This window comes from Triturus cristatus, chromosome 2_1 (assembly GCF_964204655.1).
Source record: "Triturus cristatus chromosome 2_1, aTriCri1.1, whole genome shotgun sequence".
NCBI lineage: Eukaryota > Metazoa > Chordata > Amphibia > Caudata > Salamandridae > Triturus > Triturus cristatus.
Window position 1 is genome coordinate 696966430 of NC_140581.1, and position 6679 is coordinate 696973108.

Genomic DNA, 6679 nt, shown 5'->3' on the forward strand with positions numbered 1-6679 from the left:
TTTGGGTGTATTGGGAGTTTCCTGTGGGGTTTACTCCTTTTTGCTCGCCATGTGTGAGGGGGCTTCCTCTCCGGTGCCTGCATTCTTTGTCCACGCAGCATGATGTCGTGGAGCTGCAGGAGGGTGTTCTTTTGCAGTTTTTCTTGGGCTGTTTTGCAGGATTGGTTGCTTCTGCTGTCCTGTCTGCGCTGCTAGTGCCTGCGGCTATGCCATCTACCGCTGTTGATGGAGTCGTGGACCTTTTCCCTACTGGGGTGTGTGTTCAGGGTATGGTTTTTTCGGTGGACCATGGTCAGGTAGTGCTGGGTTTTATCCCTGTTTTATTATGTCCTGCGGGGCTTTTACTCCCGCTTTGGCTACTCTGTGGTGGTTGGCCTGCCCTTTCGTGTTGTTCTGTTGGCTGTTCTGGCTGAGGCTAGGCATTGCCATGCTGGTTCTTCCTCACTTTCTGGGGACACTGTTTCGCCTGGCAGTCTTTGTCACCCGGTATCCTCCAGTTCCTGTAGTCTCTTCTTTTTTGCTCTTCGGAGGAGGCTTCCCTGGTGGTCTAGGTTGGACAGAAGGTGGTTTCCGCTGTCGAGAGTTCGTATGTTGCTTCTCCTTTTGGGGTGCGTGCTTGCTCTTTTTCAGCCTGTGCTTCGCCGGTCCTTCGCTTGGGTTTTGTGAGGTTGATTGGCTGTTTACGGGATCTGGGGCTCCCTCCTTCCTGTATTGGCCAGGATGTTTGGGCCTTCTCCTCGGCTGCTGGGGCAGCGGGGCTGGTGAGGGGTGTCTCTGGCCCACGCTAAGGTGCCTTGTCACTACCCTGGCACCTTGGTCCACTGCCTGCCTTTTGAGGATTCTTGGCTTTTTTGGTTTCCTCTATGGGCTGTCTGTGTGGGGGTGCTCTGGCTTCTTGTTGGCACTTTTGTGGTCGGGGCAGAAGGGACTGCGCTCTGTTTGGTTCCCGGCCTCTGCGGCGCCTGCTGCTGCCCCTGGGTGTCAGTCGCCTATTGTTGTGCCCAGAGGGAGTCCCCGTGGCCTGTTGGTTGTGTCTCTTCCTCTTAGGGTTATGTGTTCCACTCCTAGTGTTAGACTGATTGTGGGTTCCCTGTCTCCTTTGCTACTGTTTTTTGTTGCAATTTGGGGGCTAGGCTCAGTTGTTCCTGGCTTGTTGGTCCGGTCTGATTTCTGCCTGGTGGGTCCTGTTGGTCATCACTCTTGGTTGTGGGTTTCCATTCCGGGGCCATCCCCCTTTTAGATTGTTTTTGCGGATGCTCCGTTGTCCGTTGGCCCGTGGTGCTTTCTGCCATCTTCTTTGGCGTTAGCCTATTGTCTGTCACTGCGCACTGTTGTGCTGGTTCCGGTGGCGGGGTGGGACCGGGGGTCCTCTTCCTCTCTGTTCCTGGTGCCCATTGGTTCCCTCAGTACAGTCTGACTCCCGGGGCTTTGATCGGGTTGGTGTCGCTGGGTCCCTTTCGGTTGTTCCCACTGCGGTCTATCGTTCCCCTATTCCTGGTGGACGATTTTTGGCTTCCCTGGATTTGGGAGTCGCCTGTTTTTCGCGTTCCCATCCATCCGGCTGGTCAGCGGTTTCCTGCGGTTTGCAGTGGTTGGTTCCAGTTTCTGGGCTTCATTTTGGGTCTGGCCCCTTCTCGTCTGGTTCCTGTTCAGGGGCTTCGGTTTCTCTCGTCCGGTTTGACGCTTTGCAGGGGCCTGTTTTCTCGCTCCGGATTGGTTCTCTGCCCTGTTGACTCTTCTGCAGGTCCTGCTGGGTCACCCTTCTGCCCCGGTTTGTGGGTCCGGGGGGTGGTGGCTGCCTCCACGGCTGTGGTTCCTTGGGCTCGCCTGCTCCTCGTGTCCTTGGTGTTTCTTCTGTTGACTCGTTGAGTCCTTTTCCCTGCAGGTTGCGGGGCTCTGGTTCCTCTTTCCCCTGTTCTGGTTCCATCTTTGGACTGGTGGCTTCGCTCTCCTAACCTGGTGTGGGGGGTGCGTTTTCTGCTCCCTTCTCTCCTCTTGTTGTCCTCGGACGCCTGTCCTTGGGGTTGTGGGCCACGTTGGGGTCCTTGGTGGCCGACGAGTCTGTTGTTTGTGCCGGCATTCCAGTGGCTCGTTGTTGCTTGGGCCTTCTTGGGGATCCAGGTGCGTGTCTCCGTTCCGGCTGGCTTCCGTGTTTTGTGTCTAGGTGGCATTTCCTCTGTTGGCTTTGAGATAACGTTCGGGGACGTCTGCATTTTCGTTCAGGTGGCTTAGGCCGCTTCTTCCCGTCTTCTGTTTTGTGCCGTCTGGTGCTCGCTTCGGTGGGACATACCCTTTTATTGGGACAGTGCGCAGGTGATTGGCATGGCCCCTGCACAGGGATGACATGCAAATTCATGTAGCGTTCCCTCTGTCTGTTCCTTTGTCTTCGGTTTGGGACTCTTTGGTTCTGTCTTGTTCCTTGGCCTTTGGGCTTTCTGTATGCCTTCCCTCCTGTTTTCTCCTTCCGAGGGTACTGCGGAGGTTTCGGGAGCTGGGGTGTTGGTGTCTGGGTTGACCTCACTGTCTTTGGTTTCCACTCCTGCTGCTGCTGCTGGCGGGGGTCAGTTTGGCCGGCCTCCCTTGCCTCCGGCTCCACATCTGGGTCCGCAGCTGTCTTTGCCCTGTCTTTGTCACTTGCTTCTGATGGCCTGGCTCTTGAGCGGCTGTCTTCTGTGGTGGCCTGTGACGTGCATTTGTCGCGTCGGCCTTACGCTCTTTGGAGCTATGATGCACGTTCGGGCTCTTTTGTGTCCGTGTGCTCTTTTCTTGGTCTGGATCCATGCTGAGGTTCCTGTTTCTGTGCTGGATTTCTCCAGGATGGAGTTTTTTTGATGAGCCTTTTCCCTTCCATTTTGCCTGCTCGTTGAGGGCGATTTGTGCTTGTCGGGGTCTTGGGGCTTCCTTGGAGGTTGTTGCCCCATTGGTAAGTTGGCTTCTTCGGAGCTTTGGGCTTCGTAGTCCGGGCTCTCCTGTGCTCGTTTCTTCTTGGGGTTTTGCCTGCTGTTTTGTGTGGTATGCGGTTGCCCCCTTTCGTGCCCTTGTTGGTGGCAGACTTGTTGTGGTTGTCCGCTACGGTGGCGTGTTTGCTGGCCTTCACCTCTGCTCGTTGGTTGTGTGAGTTGGGTGCCTTGCTCATTTCGTTTCCTTACTTGCAGTTCCTGCAGGTTCGGGTTGTTTGTGGCTTGATCTGGCTTTTCTGCCTAGGGTTTCTCTGAGTTTCCTTTTGCAGCTGGAGGTGATACTTCCTGATTTGCCTGCTGCAGGGGATTCTCCTGTTCCCCCTTCTTTGGATGTTCGCAAGGCTCTTCTGATTTGCCTCCATCGTTCACTGGAGTTTCGGGTTTCTCCTGCCCTGTTTGTCTCCTGTGGGGGTGTGGCTAAGGGGCAGTAGGTTTCCTATTCTATGATCAGTCGGTGGGTGCGTTCGGCGGTTTGCCAATCCTGTGAGTCTTTCGATCTGCCTCTTCCGTCACAGGGGCTGGGTCGTTCGACGCGTTCTGTGTCTGCTTCCTGGGCTGGAGAGGCGGGGTCTCTATTCAGGAGTTTTGTGGGGCAGCCGCCTGGCGGTCTCGTCACACTTTTGTGCGACATTATCGGCTTGATGTTTTGCATGCCTCCTCTGCTGATTTTCTGTTGGCGTCTTGTGCGCTGCAGTTCGTTGTTACTTTATTGATTAAAGTTTTGTACTTTTGCATGGGTCCCTTATGTCCTGCATTTTTTCTTATTGGTTCTCTGCTTGTGAGTTCCTCACGTAGTAAGGACTGGGACAGGGAGGACCCATGAGGGGGTAATGTCTTATTGCTTACCGGTAATCTTCATTACCCCGATTAGGGTCCTCCCCGTCCCAGTCCTCTTCCCTCCCTCCCTCCCGCTGTGTTTGTGTTAGAGTCTTGTGGATAACAGGCAGGGCGGTGGGTGGGAGGGGCTTATGTAACCTTTGAACTTTGGAATTCTGGCGTTTTCATCGACTGAGTGGAGGCAGAACTGCCTCACGTAGTAAGGACTGGGACGGGGAGGGCCCTAATCGGGGTAATGAAGATTACCGGTAAGTAATAAGTCATGTGTGGGGTTTCCCTTGCGGGAGCGAGCAGCAATGCACGATAATTGCTAACAGATTTCCGGCTGCTCGCTCCCGCAAGGGAAACGCCAAACGTACACGCGTTGCAATAGAAAGCAATGCAAAGCGTGCACATTTTAGGCCAAAAAAGCTGATCAATTTCAAGAGGTCCCCTCCTACGCATGCGCGCTGCGTAGGCAAGACCTAAAAAGCACGACCCTGCCAGAAAAGCACTTCTGCTGTCCAGTTTCCTCAGCTCCAACGTCCAAGAAGACGCCGGCTGGAAGACTGAACATGGCGATTTCAACAGCTGCTGTGCATCACCCTAGTAGTCCCTGGTTGTAACTAATATTTACATAGCTCAAACCACAACCTGAATGGACTCTGGCTGCTGTGATAATATGTGTGATAAATGTTCCCGTTAATGGTACTGATTTCATCAACCTCAGAAGGATGAAAAGCTACATGGGCTCCGCCAGGGTCCCAACCTTTATCTCCAGGATTTTACATTTTCACTCTGATCTACCCTACAGGCTTCTGCTCAGTGGGTTAATGCACCTGCTTCAGAAAGCCATGAATAACCTGAAACATATAGATTCAAATCCCATCTGGGCAGACCCGAGTTTCCATCTTAAGAGGAGTACATTCAGTTGTAGTAGCAGTAATAGTGACACCCACCACTTGAAACGCATGAAAAAAAACCTGAGAAGCAAAAAACATAAATACACAGTATTGTTCTGTTAATTAGGAAGCTAGCGAGGAAGACGTGTGGGTTAATAGAGGATCTCTAATCAAAATAAAACACAAAAATCGATGTGCATGTGTGTAACTGGATGAATGAGTAATGTGTGCTATTTAGGTATTACTACTATGTGTAATTGAATGAATTGAATGCTAAAAATGTGCTCTTTAGATAGTAAGTGCAACGCTTCACAAACCTGCTAGTAAAATGTAAGTAGCTGCCTTGTGGCACAATAATCAGAGAGACAAATATAACTGGTTTGACTGGGGAAGGAGAAGCAAAATGTCATTTCAATTAGAGGACGATGAACTGACCATGTGTGTAGTCTGGCCCACGCTGCGTCCTACACAGGCAAGAGCTTAACAAGGACGTTGACCCCTTTTGGGGGCACCTAAGAGCAAGAGCAGCCGACTTTAAAGCTGGGGAGTCAGGTTTGAGTCTGGCGGGAGTCTCAAACATCCTGTGATTCTGGGCAAATCACTTAATCTCCCCGTGTCTATAAATGAATGTGTCCGTCAGTAATGCAACTGGTGCTCATGTAAAGTGCTCTGATACCTTCGGGTCGAGTTCGCGCTATATGAAACGTGCTCGGCAGTGGCCTTCATTTGCAATGCGCGGTACTAACTTCTACATTCCTAGCCAGAAGTAAAGATTTTCTCTATTGTGGCAGTCCGCGCAACCCTTAAACCAAATATTTCAAATCAAAAACCAAACTTCGACATATTATCCAATTTTTTGGCACTCGATTTGTCTCCCCGAGAAGGATCACAGGCTGAGCTGGACTCAACGGGATTCGAAATCATGCCTTTCGGGTGACAGCCGACACCAGTGGCGAGCGTTCTAATTACCGCGCTATCTTACAAGCACCAATTGAAGAGTACAGCTTGGTTTCAGCATAGGTCTGCACCCATTGACTCTGGAATATGAGTGAACAGCTGCAAACCGGAAACGGACAGGCCTCGTGATGTTTCTCTGATTTCACCCTAACAATCTCGGCAAATTAGAGTCCCAGAAAGCATAACCTTTACGTCCACTTGCTGAGGCACACTGACTGCTGTGTTTATTGTGACTGTCTGTACTTTACACTAAACATTTTTCGTATTTATATATATATTTAGAGTGCAGCTAAGCATTTTAAAGTGGCCGTGTGGCACGATAGTGGTTCATAAATCATATAAGCAAACAGAAAAAACACACCAAGGCTTTAAATGCACTGTTTAAATTAAACAGTTCCAAGAAGAGTCCGATATAAATGTTAGTGTCACATTAGCACAGGCAACAGACCGTCTGTCTACTGTTTTCTGGAAAGCTTTTACAGTTGTAGTAAGGCAATTGCTGGCTTCAGATGGAGAAAGAAAGTATTAGGGAGTGAGAGAAAGAAAAAAGAACAAGTATCATGGGAGTGGAGAGGATGTGGCGCAGCGGGCAGAGCTGCTGACTTGAGAGTTGGGGATCCCAGTTCAAGTCTTGTCAGACTCAACATCCTGTGATTGTGGTCCAATAACTCAATTTTTCCAGGTGATAAATTGCACTGAAAAATCTGATGCAAGATAAAAAAGCAGGAAGAGACAAAACTTTATGAAAAAATAATTCCACCCATGCAGATGTTAACAGTATTTCGGCTACCGGAAACTGATAAGAAAAGCAGACAAGGAACAAGCATTGGTAAATGCAGGAAAATATGCTACATGCGAAAAGAACAATTGACAATCTTGACCCTGCTCCCTATTGGAACAGTCCAGCCCGAACTGCCAGGCCAGGTCCTCTCTGGACTGGAAACAAGCATCCTATTTCAGGGTTTCAACCACCCATCAGCCAGACTAGCTTGACTGCAGTGGCATGGAGAGCACAGGACCCACGTCTGGGAATACCTGTACCAC

General features: G+C 50.7%; 1 non-coding gene across 1 annotated transcript; it reads left to right on the forward strand.

Annotated features, from left to right (window-relative positions):
* The first annotated feature begins 2267 nt into the window (after positions 1 to 2267).
* LOC146865778 (U6 spliceosomal RNA) lies at positions 2268 to 2374 on the forward strand. Its single transcript, XR_014977509.1, has one exon. It is a non-coding gene; the product is annotated as a U6 spliceosomal RNA (small nuclear RNA).
* Positions 2375 to 6679: the final 4305 nt, after the last annotated feature.